The following is a 13,046-nucleotide window of genomic DNA, read 5'->3' on the forward strand; positions in this document are numbered from 1 at the left end:
ACATCACGACCTATTACACTAAATCATTATTCACAACTGCACTGATCCCTTCCTTTAATAACAAAGCTACCCCACCTCCTTTTCCTTTCTGTTTATTCTTCTGGAACGTCCAATATCTTGAACATTGAGTTTCCAGTCCTGGTCATCTTGTAACCACGTCTCTGTGATAGCTATCAATCATATCCATTTATTTCTATCTGTGCCGTCAGCTCATCTATCTTGTTACAAACGCTGTGTGCATTCAGATAAAGAACCTTAAGCTTTGACTTCTTACCATTTTTACCTGCTCTGGTTCTAATTTCTGCTGTACTCTTATGCTTGTATTCTCTGTCCCTTCCTGTCACACTCTGATTAATGTATGTTCCTTCACTACCCTGCACCTCTGCTCTCTTGTTACTTTTCGACTTTTTAAACTTTCCTTCAATTGAACCCTTCCCCCCATCATACGCGATAAACACTCATGCAGATGACAGAGACAGAAAAAGTAGAAGGAATAAAGGGGGAAAGTTTGAGGCAATATCTGTCAGTTGAGTTTGATGTTGAGTCTTTGGTTGCCAGTAAGTCTTGCTATTCATTGGGGCCCAGTTCACGCTTCAACTTGTTTCGATGTCAGAGCCTTTTCTCTCTTGAGTTTTACATGTCTTCCATGGGTCCGGTGGCTTGAGAGAAAGTGAGAGAGAGAGAGCGAGAGAGAGAACGAGAGAGAGTGCCTTCTTGTTCCAGCTTCAGTTGCAAACTGCCTTCTGAATTCAAACTGTCCTGTGGCTAGTTCAAAAAACCTGGACCAGCCAGTCAGTCATGTGACCAGCTGGTTTAACCAGTCCTGGCTTTGTGGATTGTATCATCTTAGTAGACCCTGGAATGTGCTTCCTTACACCTTCGGTGTCTGGTGATCAAAATCCATTTGGGTTAATTGGAGCAGGGAATAGTCCTGTGTCTCCACAAGCAACGTCTCTTAGTATGCAAATGTCCTTCCAGCCCAGTGTCTAGTGATCTTTATACGTCATTTCTTCACTCCAGCAACAGTTTAAAATCAATGTTTATACGACAAAATTAATATGCCTCATTCCTGGCAGATGGGAGTCTGCATGACAACGGTACGTTGCTACTCAATCCACCTTCTCATATCCCACTCCCCCCTCATCTCACAACCTCTTCTGATTCCTAAGCTGCAGATGGTGTAAGGATACACTACTTGCTTTCCACCATTTTGTTCAATGCAACCCTACACTCGTCCCTTTCTCCTTTCAGATGCTCAAGAATGGCCAACTGGCCAAGCACTGGTGTTTTTTTAAAATTCTTTCATGGCAAGGCTAGCATTTTTTGCCCATCCTTAATTGCTCTTGACAACTGAGTGGCTTGCTAGCCCATTTCAGAGGGCTTTTAATAGTCAACCACATTGCTGTGGGTCTGGAGTTACATGTAGGCCAGACCAGGTAAGGACGGAAGATTTCCTTCCCTAAAAGGACATTAGTGAACCAGATGGGCCTTTTACGACAATTGATGATGGACAATGGCAGCAGATAAATGGGAACACCACCACCTGCAGGTTCCCCTCCAAGCCACACACCATCCTGACTTGGAACTATATCGCCATTCCTTCACTGTCGCTGGGTCAAAATCCTGCAACTCCCTTCCTAACAGCACTGTTGGTGTACTTACACCCCAAGGAATGCAGCGGTTCAAGAAGGCAGCTCACCACCACCTTCTCAAGGGCAATTAGGGATGGACCACAAATGCTGGCCTTGCCAGCGACGCCCACATCCCATGAACTAATAAAAAAAAATGACAGTTTCATAGCACCATGAATGAGATTAGCTTTCAATACTGGATTTTTAAAAATTAACTAATTGAATTTAAATTCCACCATCTGCATGGTGGGATTGGAATCTGTCTTGCTAGGTTACTAATTCAGTGACATTACCACGGCACCACCACACCCACTATGGGGGCATGAAGCCCAAGAGGAGCAGGACGCAGATCATGAAGAAACACCATCACTTGATCTAATACTCACAGCCACCAACTCAGATACTGGCACTATGCTAACTTTAGAGGGTAGTGTTGAGACGGGAGCTGCCGTTGGTGAATCACTGGGTATGAGTGGTCTGCAAACAGGGCAGGGGGAAAAGGCAGCACAGGTACCAGCTCCCTGAGGTTTCACACAAGATCTGCTGCTGAGAACTTGGATGAAAACTTTGATGGGGCAGCATACATGAAAAGGCTGATGGGCATGTAAACAGAAATGGTTAGTGCATTGGCAGGCCTGCTAGGAAGGCTATGGTCACTATTAAGGAGCATGGAGAAGTTCAGCTCCAACTTGGCACAAGGCTTTTCAGAGAGCTTGGAGCCCATCCCTTCCAGCATGGATGTGGTGGCTAACTCGTATGAACATAAGAAATAGGAGCATGAGTGGACCTCAAGCCTGCTCCACCATTTAATACAATCATGGCTGATCTTCTGCCTCAACTCCACTTTCCTGCCCGCTCCCCATATCCCTTGATTCCCTGAGAGTCCTCCTATCGGTTTCTCTCAGCCTTAAATATACTCAACGATGGAACATCCACAACCCTGTGGGGTAGAGAATTCCATAGATTCACAACCCTCTGGGTGAAGAATTTTCTTCTCTTCTCTGTTCTGGATGATTGACCCCTTATCCTGAGGCAGTGACCCATGTTCCAGATTGCCCAGCCAGGGGAAACAACCTCTCAGTTTCTACCCTATCCAACCCCTTCAGAATCTTTTGTGGTTCAATGAGATCATATCTCATTCTTCTAAAACTCAGAGTGTATAAGTCCAATTTACTCAGCCTTTCATTATTGGACAACCCTCTCACCACAGGAACCAATCTAGTGAACCTTTTCCATACCAACTCCAATGCAAATATATTCTTCCTTAGATATGGAGACCAAAACTGCACACAGTACTCCAGTTGTGTTCTCCCCAAAGCCTTATAAAACTGTAGCAAGACTTGTTTATTCTTATACTCCAGTCCTCTTGCAGTAAAGCCCAACGTGCAATGTATTTGCTGCACCTGCATGCTAACTTGTGTGCTCCTTGTACAGGTACACCCAAGTCTCTTTCAACATCAACATTTAAAAGTTTCATGCCTTTAAAATAAATATTCAGCTTCTCTATTCTTACTACCAAAGTGAATCACATCCCTACATTAGATTCCATCTGCCACCTTGTTGGCCACTCACTTAATCTAGAATCTGGAGAATTCTGGAAAATCATGGCCAGTGAATCCACTATCTCTGCAGCTACCTATTTTATATCCCTAGAATGTAGGATCAGATCTTGCAGACTTATCAGCTTTTAGTCCCTTAAGTTTCTCTAATTCTTTTTCTTTTCAGATATTAATTAATTTAAGTTCCTCACTATTATTAGCCCCTTGGTTACCTTCTATTTCTGGTTTATAATTTGTCTCTTCTGCTGTGTAGACAGGCACAAAATATTTGTTCAATGTCTCTGCCGTTTCTTCATTGCTCGTGATAATTTCTTCTGTCTCTGCCTCTAAGGGACCAATGTTTACTTTAGCTATTCTGCTCCTGTATTACAAGCTCCAATTATTTCTTGCTTAACTCTCTGTCCAATGGTATAACTAATGCTAAGGGGCCTGTAGACCATTCTCACCAGCGTTTTCTGATTCTTGTTATTCCTGCACAGTGGCGCAGTGGTTAGCACTGCAGCCTCACAGCTCCAGGGACCCGGGTTCGATTCTGGGCACTGCCTGTGTGGAGTTTGCAAGTTCTCCCTGTGTCTGCGTGGGTTTTCTCCGGGTGCTCCGGTTTCCTCCCACAAGCCAAAAGACTTGCAGGTTGGTAGGTAAATTGGCCATTATAAATTGTCACTAGTATAGGTAGGTGGTAGGGAAATATAGGGACAGATGGGGATGTTTGGTAGGAACATGGGATTAGTGTAGGATTAGTATAAATGGGTGGTTGATGGTCGGCACAGACTCGGTGGGCCGAAGGGCCTGTTTCAGTGCTGTATCTCGAATCTAATCTACATACGAATATAGGAATTAGGAGCAGGAGTAGGCCGCTCGGCCCCTCGAGCCTGCGCCGCCATTCATTAAGATCACGGCTGATCTGATTGTAACCTCAACACCACATTCCCGCCTACCCCCAATAACCTTTCACCTCCTTGCTTATCAAGAAATCTATCTACCTCTGCCTTAAAAATATTCAAAGACTCTGCTTCCACTGCCTTTTGAGGAAGAGAGGCCAAAGACCCCCTGAGAGAAAAAGTTTCTTCTCATTTCTGTCTTACCGACATACAAACATATGAATTAGGAGCAGAAGTAGGCTATTCGGCCCCTCTAACCTGGTTCTTAAATGGGCGACCCCTTATTTTTAAACAGTGACCTCTAGTTCTAGATTCACCCACAAGAGGAAGCATCCTTTCCACATCCATCCTGTCAAGACCCCTCAGAATCTTATACATTTCAATCAAGTTGCCTCTTACTCTTCTAAACTCTAGCAGATCCAAGCCTAGCCTGTCCAACCTCTCCTCATAAGACAACCTGCCCATCTCCACCATACTGATTCTACTTACTGATCTTCTGAGCCAAGATCCTTTCTTACTGCTGTCCTTATGCCATCCTTTATCAGGGCTGCCCCTCTTCCTTTTCCATTTTGTCTGCCTTTTTGAGATGTTGTGTACCCTAGCATATTTATTTCCCAACCTTGGTCACCTTGCAACCATGTCCCTCAAACCCATTTGTCTCCATTTGTGCCTTTAGTTTGTCTATCTTGTTACCAATTCATGCATTCAGATAAAGAGCCTTTAATTTTATTGTTTTTACCACTATTCTTTGCATGAACCTTATTTACTGATGCACTATTACCGTTAAACTCTCCGTCCCTTCCTGTCCCACTCTGCTTGTCTTTATCCAAATCGCCACACTGCTGTATTGCCTTGACCTTTCTCTTTAAATTTCTAAATCTCCCTTCACCTGATCCCTTGCCCTTCTCTTTTACTTTAAAGTCCTATCCACAGCCCTAACTATATGATTCACCAAGACACTGATCCCAGCCCAGTTTAAGTGCTGCCCATCCCAACGGAACAGCTTACTCTTTCCCCAGTACTGGTGCAGTATCCTTTGATTCAAACCCCTTCTTCCCACACCACTCTTTGAATCATGCATTTAATTCTCTAACTGCTTGACCATATGCTAATTGGCACCTGGCTCAGGTAACAATCCAGAGATTAGAACCTTTGAAATTCTTCATTTTAGTTTGGACCCTAACTCCTCAAACCCATTCAGCAGAACTTCATTTCTAGTTTTACCTATGTTGTTGGTTCCTACATGAACCACAGCAACTGGATCCTCCCCCTTCCTCTCCAGCAACAGGACAATGTCTTTAACCCTGACACCGAGCAGGCAACACAACCTTCGGAACTCTCAGTTGGGCTCTAGAGAACAACATCTATCCCCTGCCTATACTGTCCCCTATCACTACCACATTCCTTTTCACTCCCTCCACTTGAATGGCTTCCTGCACCATGGTGCCATGGTCAGTTCGTTCATCCACCCTGCAGTCTTTGTTCTCATCTACACAGGTAGCAAGTACCTCGTACCTATTGGCCAAAGTCAAGGGCTGAGGTTCCTCCATCACTATAGGCTGGATCCCCGTACCTGCCTGACTCACAGTCACACCCTCCTGTCCCTAACCACTGACTAACTCTAAAGCTCTATTTAACCTAAGCGGTGTGACTGCCTCCTGTAACAAAGTGGCCAGGTAACTCTCCCCCTCCCTGATACCCTGCAATATCAGCAGCTCGGGCTCCAGCTCAACAATTCTGAGCCACAGTTCCGTGGGCTACAGACACTTAGTGCAAATTTGGCTGCCTGGGAATATAGTACACTCCACAAACTCCCAAATGCTATAGTTACAGCACACCACCTGCCCTGCCATGTCTATCTAACCTTATTTATGTAATTATTTGATTAGTTAATTAGTTACTAATTTAGGAAAGTAATAGCAAGTTACAGTCTCCTTGAATACAAGAACACAGGAAACAGGAGCAGGACTAGTCCATTCAGCCCTTCAAGCCCATACTGCCATTCAATGGGATCATGGCTGATCTTCTACCTCAACAGCATTTTCCTGCACTATCCCCCGTATCCCTTGATGTTTCTAATATGTAGAAATCTATCAATCTCAGTCTTGAACATATTCAACGACTGAGCCTCCACAGCCCTCTGGGGCAGAGAATTCAAAGATTCACCACCCTCTGAGTGAAGAAATTCCTCCTCATCTCAGCCCTAAATGGCCTGCCCCTTATTCAGAGACAAAAGGAAAACACCAACTACTGGAGGTAAACCAAAAAGAATGAAAAGGAGCACTTCTTTCTCCCTCTGCACTGAATTCCCACTTGCACCAAATTCCTGACTTTAGCACTCTGTTTACAAAATACTCAGTTCCCCGATCACTCTGTACACTACACTCCATGAGAGTACTTGGGCATCCATCCATGATGATCGATGTCTCAGCTTCCACTGCAGCACCAGCAGAAGCCGTCCAGCAACTAAATACTGCAGTGGCAGCTCAGACTGAGGTCATGAAATCGCAGATTGTTGCCAGGCAGGCCCAGACTGTTCCAATCATTGATACCAGTGCTCAAGGGGGTTTGCAGAGTCTCACATCAGTCTAGCAATTTGTCCTCCAACAGATTACTCGGAATCCTGAGGTACCACACTGGGGAGTGGCAGTGCCTCTGTGGATTGCGAACCTACTGTCCACCCCAGGGTGTGAGCATTTGTCCTCCCATCACTGTCACTCTGTCACTGCTCTTAATGTTGCCGTCAGCCAGCCAGCCCAGACATTTGCTGCCCATACCGAGGTAGTGCAGTCCAAAGACGGGCCTTCTAGGCCCCAAGCTATTCGAGGCTGTCCTGTAAGGCCATCTGCAGTCTCCCCCAGTGAAAGTCAGCAGCCTTCAACCAGCCATGCTACAGCCACTGGGGTAGAACTGCATAGGAGCACTGGGACAGGCAAAGGCACCCACAAGACAGGCAATGGGAATGCAGAAGGGTGATTTGTTGACTTTTGTATGGAATATTGGATGGTTTGTTTGATAAAGTTGGTTTGGAAAGGTTGTTTTGCCATAGCTTTATTTCAGTATTGTGGACTAGAGGACACTGTGATTGTCAGTGACTGAGGGAAGGTAAGGAGTGTGACAATTGTAGAATGGGGATTTGGGGTTGTGTTCAGTGAAACAGCAGCCCAGACGGATAGAGGATGAGTTGGTTGTCTCTTCCCTTTTTCCTGTTCATCCACTTGTTCCTTCTCCTCCTCCTCTTCCTTCACCTTCTCCTCTTCCTCCACCCTCTCCTTCTCAGCTGCTCACTGTACCCCTGATGGCAAGGGCTGTGCCCCCATGATAGTGATGTTGTGAAGGACACAGCAGACCATGATGAGTTGGGACACACACTCTGGTGAATGCAGGGCTCCTCCAGAGCAATCCAGGCAGTGGAACCATTGCTTGAGCACCTCAATGGTCTGGTCTATGATGCTTTGTGTGAAAACATGGCTTTCATTACATGCATGCTGGCCATGTGCAGTTGGATTGCGCACCAGGGTCATGATCCAAGTGTCAAGCAGATAGCCCTTGTCGCTCAGTAGCCACCCCCTGTTTTGACATGGTGGCTCAAATACTAAGGGAACAGCAGACTGGCACAGAATAAAGGCATTATGACCATTATGAGTGGGCATTGACCTGCATGATGTGCTGAGCATGGTTGCACACCAAGAGCACATTTAGGGAGTAGTGCCTTTGGCAGTTGAGGTACATCTCAGCATTTAGATGCGGAACCTGCAAAGCCACATGTGTGCAGTCAATGGCACCCTGCTCCATGGGGAAGCCTGCTATCCTGGCAAAGCCACGTGCATGCATTGCCTGCACACTGTCTCTGGTCAGACAGAACACTCCTGTCTACTGGCATAGAGAGCATGTCACCTCCCATATGCAGCAGTGGATGGCAAACTGGGAGATGTTACAGATGTCATCTGCTCCAGCCTGGAAGGATCCCAATGTAAAGAAATTCATGGCCACAGTCATTTTCACAGCAACTGACAACGCTGCCCTTGCACTGCTCTGAGGCTGCAGGTCTGGTTTCAAGGTGTGGAGGTAAAACTGAGATGATGTGCACACTGTTCCTGGCTCAGGCTGGGTTAAGAGAAATGCCCTCGGTAGACCCTGGGTGGATAAGACCTCCTGCTGAAAGCCTTTTTCTCATACATCCCCCTCCCTCTGTGAACAGATAATCCTCTTCTGTGCTGCCTCTGCTCAAGCTACTCATCATGCTGCAAGCCAAGGGGAGTGGTAACTACAGCACCCATGTCAGAATCAAGGCCTTCCCCCTGTGGAGCATCACTCCCTGTCAACATCATCAACATTAAACAGCTCTGGTAACCACTCAGCACTTCTACAAAGTCAGATAGAGCCAGTGACTAACAAAAGGAGTTAAAGATTGCATTAGGTCAAAGGAAGTGGCTTATAAGGTCACCAGAAAAAGTGGTAAGCCTAAGGATTGAGAGCAATTTAGAATCCAGCAAAGGAGGACCAAGAAACTGATAAAGAAAGGGAAAAGAGATTATGACTGCAAGCTAGCTAGGAATATAAAGGTGGACTGTAAAAGCTTCTTTAGGTATGCGAAAAGGAATAGATTAGCAAGGACAAATGCAGGTCCATTGCAGGCAAAGACAGGAGACTTTGTGGTGGAGAATGAGGAAATAGCGGCGACACTAAACAATTACTTTGTGTCTGTCTTCACGGAGGAAGACACAGAAAATCTCCCAGAAATACTACAGAACCAAGGGACTTGTAAAAATGAGGAACTGAAAGAAATTAGTATCAATAAAGAGGTAGTACTTGAAAAATTAATTGGATTGAAAGTTGATAAATCCTCTGGACCAGATGAGCTACATCCCAGAGTATTAAAGGAGGTGGCTATAAAGATTGTGGATGCATTGATGGTTATCTTTCAAAATTCTATAGATTCTGGAAGGGTTCCTGCAGACTGGAAAGTAGCAAATGTAACCCCACTATTTAAGAAGGGAGCAAGAGGAAAAACGGAGAACTACAGACCTGTTAGTTTGACATCAATAGTAGGAGAAATGTTAGAGTCTATTATAAAGGATGAGAAAACTGGAGTCTTGGAAAATAATGATATGATTGGGCAGAGTTAACATGGATTTGTGAAAGGGAAATCATGTTTAACAAACCTGTTGGAGATTTTTGAGGATATTACTTGTAGCATAGTGTTACGACCAGGTGAGGAAGGGGTCTCAGGCTTCCCTCTCGCCCCTTTCCTGGTTTGGCCGTAACAGGGTTTAACTTTTAAAACACAGTGTTTTTAGCTTGACCTCAGTGAGTCCTTGCTCACTGCTCCCTAATAGCAATTGTAAATGAAGCAACCAGACAGGTTTTCTCAGGTTTAAACAAGAAAGATGTAAGTTTATTAGCCTTAATTCTCTAACTCAGTTAAAATTACGAAAACTATGCGACAACAGCACATTAACATGCATACGAGATAAACACACACACAAATAGATACAGAGGAGGAGAAAGAATAAAGGGGGAAGGGTTTGGAGTAGTAAATGGAATTCAGTTCCTGTCTTTAGTTTTACTGTAAAGTCCTTGATTGGAGTTGAAATCTTGCTGTTCTCGCTGGGGCCCAGTGCACACTTTCAAACTTGTTTCTCTAGTACCAGAAGGCTGAAGATGTCCTCTGTCTTGAGGCTTAAGCTGCTTCCATATGTCCCTCGGACTTTGCTTGAGAGTGAGACAGAGAGAGAGAGGGATCTTCTTTCTCTTTGGTTTTCAAATTGCAGTCTGCCCCATACCTTTCTGTGAGGCACAATTCAACAGTTCCCAGTTGGGCCAGCAAGTAAGTCATGTGATCAGCTCTTTGTTTAGAACAGCACCTTCTCGGGAGGATTCTTCAAAGCTTACTAGACACACTCGGTGGGGGTGGGGGGTGGGGTGGTGTTTGGAGTGCTGTCTCTTACAAAGTCAATGGCTCTCAGTGTCCTTTCATCATCACTATTGACCTATAAAACTCATCTTGTGAATTGAGTCAGGGAGCACTCCCATTGTCTCTCTATGCAACTGTCTCTCAGAATGTAAATGTGCAGTCATGTTTCATGTTTAGCTGTTCAGTTCTGTGGTCCTCTTAAACAAGTTATGTTCAATGTCCAGTAAAAAAGTTCAAGTAGTGTTCCATATTACAAAATTAATATGTTTCCATTTAGCAGGTGTGGTTTCCATCACAATGGATAAAGGAGAACCAGTGGATGTGGTGCATTTGGATTTTCAGAAGGCTTTTGATAAGGTCCCACACAGGAGGTTAGTAAACAAAATTAGAGCACATGGGCCACAGCTGTTCACAATCTCTATAAATGATTTGGATGTGGGGACCAATTGTAATATTTCCACATTTGCTGATGACACAAAACTAGGTGGGAATGTACATTATGAGGAGAATGCAAGGAAGCTTCAAGGGGAGTTGGGCAGGCTAAGTGAATGGGCAAGAACATGGCAGATGGAATATAATGTGAATAAATGTGAAGTGATCCACTTTGGTAGAAAAAACAGAGAGGCAGATTATTTCTTAAATGGTGAGAGTTTGGGAAGTGTTGACATCCAAAGGGACCTGGGTGTCCTTGTTCATGAGTCACTAAAAGCTAGCATGCAGGTGCAGCAAGCAATTAGGAAGGCAAATGTTGTGTTGGCCTTCATCACAAGGGGATTTGAGTACCAGCATAAAGATGTATTGCTGCAATTGTATAAAGCCTTGGTGAGACCACACCTGGAGTATTGTGTATAGTTTTGGTCTCCTTATCTAAGGAAGGATATAGTTGCCATTGAGGGAGTGCAATGGAGGTTCACCAGACTAATTCCTGGGATGGGGCAGGTTTTTCTTACGAGGAGAGATTGCAGAAACTGGGCCTGTATTCTCTAGAGTTTTGAAGAATGAGAGGTGATCTCATTGAAACTTACAAAATTCTTACAGGGCGTGACAGGGTGGAAGTTGGTAGAATGGTTCCTCTGGCTGGTGAGTCTAGAACCAGAGGACACAGACTCAGAATAAGGGGCAGCCCATTTAAGACTGAGATGATGAGGAATTTCTTTACTCAGAGGGTGGTGAATCTGTGGAATTCTCTACCCCAGAGGGCTATGGAAGCTCAATCATTGAGCACGTTAAAGACAGAAATCGATAGATTTCTGGATACTAATGACATCAAGGAATATGGGGATTGTATGAAAAAATGGCATAGAGCTAGATGATCAGCCATGATCTGTTTGAATGGTGGAGCAGGCTCAACGGGTTGAGTGGCCTACTCCTGCTTCTATTTCCTATGGTCCTATGATCCTATGAATCAGCAACTAACCTTAGAATGGTTGATGGTCCCTTTAAATAGCACTGATGATGCAGGTTGGGGGGGTGGGCCTTCCAGCTCCTGAATGCATTAACTTAGAGCGATGAAGTTGAAAACGGCACGGCTGGTGTCAAATCACCATTACAAGCTGACTGACATCACGACCTGGCTGCTCGCCGCATGCTTGGCGCACACGTCTAATGCTTACGCTACTGACCTCCCTAAAATGGAGTCCACGCTGATGCTATTTTAGAACCAAAACAGGACCCATAGGACAGAAACTATGGCCACTACAGCGTTGGATTTTGCAGCCTTTCAAAGAGCTGGTATAGGCACAGTGGGTCGAATGACCTCCTTCTGTGCTGTAAGATTCTATGATTCAATCTACTTCTTCCACTGAAAAAGCAGAGGAAAATATTTCCTGCTTTAAAGAAAAGTGGCAGGTGCAGAGTGGTAGCAGCTGGACTTAATGCTGTGTCAGTCTGATAGAACAGTTAACTGCTGAACGGCAGGAAAACAATGAGCTCCAGTAGCTGTAGATACATTCCAATAGTGGCCACATGAGATTCAGTTAATGTGCATTAGGTTAATTTGTTTTTCAGCGTCATGTCTGGGCAAGATTCAGGCAAGGAAACACAGTTGAGTAAACTGCATGAGGGAGTAGTAAAAATGCTTAACATTATCATAATATAACTTGTTGAGAAAAAATGGGCCGGCTTGCGCATATCAAACTGCAAATCTACCTGCTGCAATCCCCATGGCGACAATTTCAGTTTGATGGAGGGAGGATTGCCTCCTGGTGTTGGCCTCAGCGAGGCCCAGCAGTGCTATATAGCACAGGTGAAAACAGTAGGTTGTTGTGGGCATGGCTTCCAGTCACTGCACCACAAAATCTGTATAAACCGAAGGTGCTGCAGTGAAAAGGCATTAGAAAAAAGGATCACATCAGGTTTATTTGACATGAGTTATTTTACAAAATTAAAAATTTTAATTTTTTTAAAAAAGTGATCAAAATCAGATTTATACATATTGGGAGGAAGTCAGATAAATCATTTTTAACAAGTGATATATATTGAAACATTTAAAAAGTTTGATAAATCATGCTAAAAATACATAGATTTTGCTTTTTAACAGAATTTATCAGACTTTTAAAATGTTTAATGTTGGTCTTTCAACACGATATATCTGATCTGTTTAAAACAATGAAAAAGCCTGATAAATCTTAATTCATAAGTGATTTACATTTACAAAATGAAAAGTCTGATAAATTTTGTTTAAAAAGAGAATTACATTGAAACAATAAAAATGCCTGGTAAATCTTGTTAATAAGTCATTTACATTGAAACAATGAAACTGTCTAATAAATCACCTTAAAACATTTAAAAAGTCAGATTCATGTTCTTAAAAATAATTTACTGAAATCCATTTTAAAATTTAAAAGATCCTTTCCAGTGTGGGCCTCCTCATTTAAGTATTTTTGAGTTTGTGCCATGCTTTTGACATAGTTTCCAGGAACAATACATTGTGGAACCAGCTAGGGTAAAGCTATTTTAGATCTAATATTATGTAATGAGACATATTTAATTAGCAATCTCATAGTAAAAGATTTCTTGTCAAAAAGTGTTCATAATACTATATTAAGTTCAATTCCAT

Source organism: Heterodontus francisci, chromosome 27 (genome assembly GCF_036365525.1).
Source record: "Heterodontus francisci isolate sHetFra1 chromosome 27, sHetFra1.hap1, whole genome shotgun sequence".
Classification (NCBI taxonomy): Eukaryota; Metazoa; Chordata; class Chondrichthyes; order Heterodontiformes; family Heterodontidae; genus Heterodontus; species Heterodontus francisci.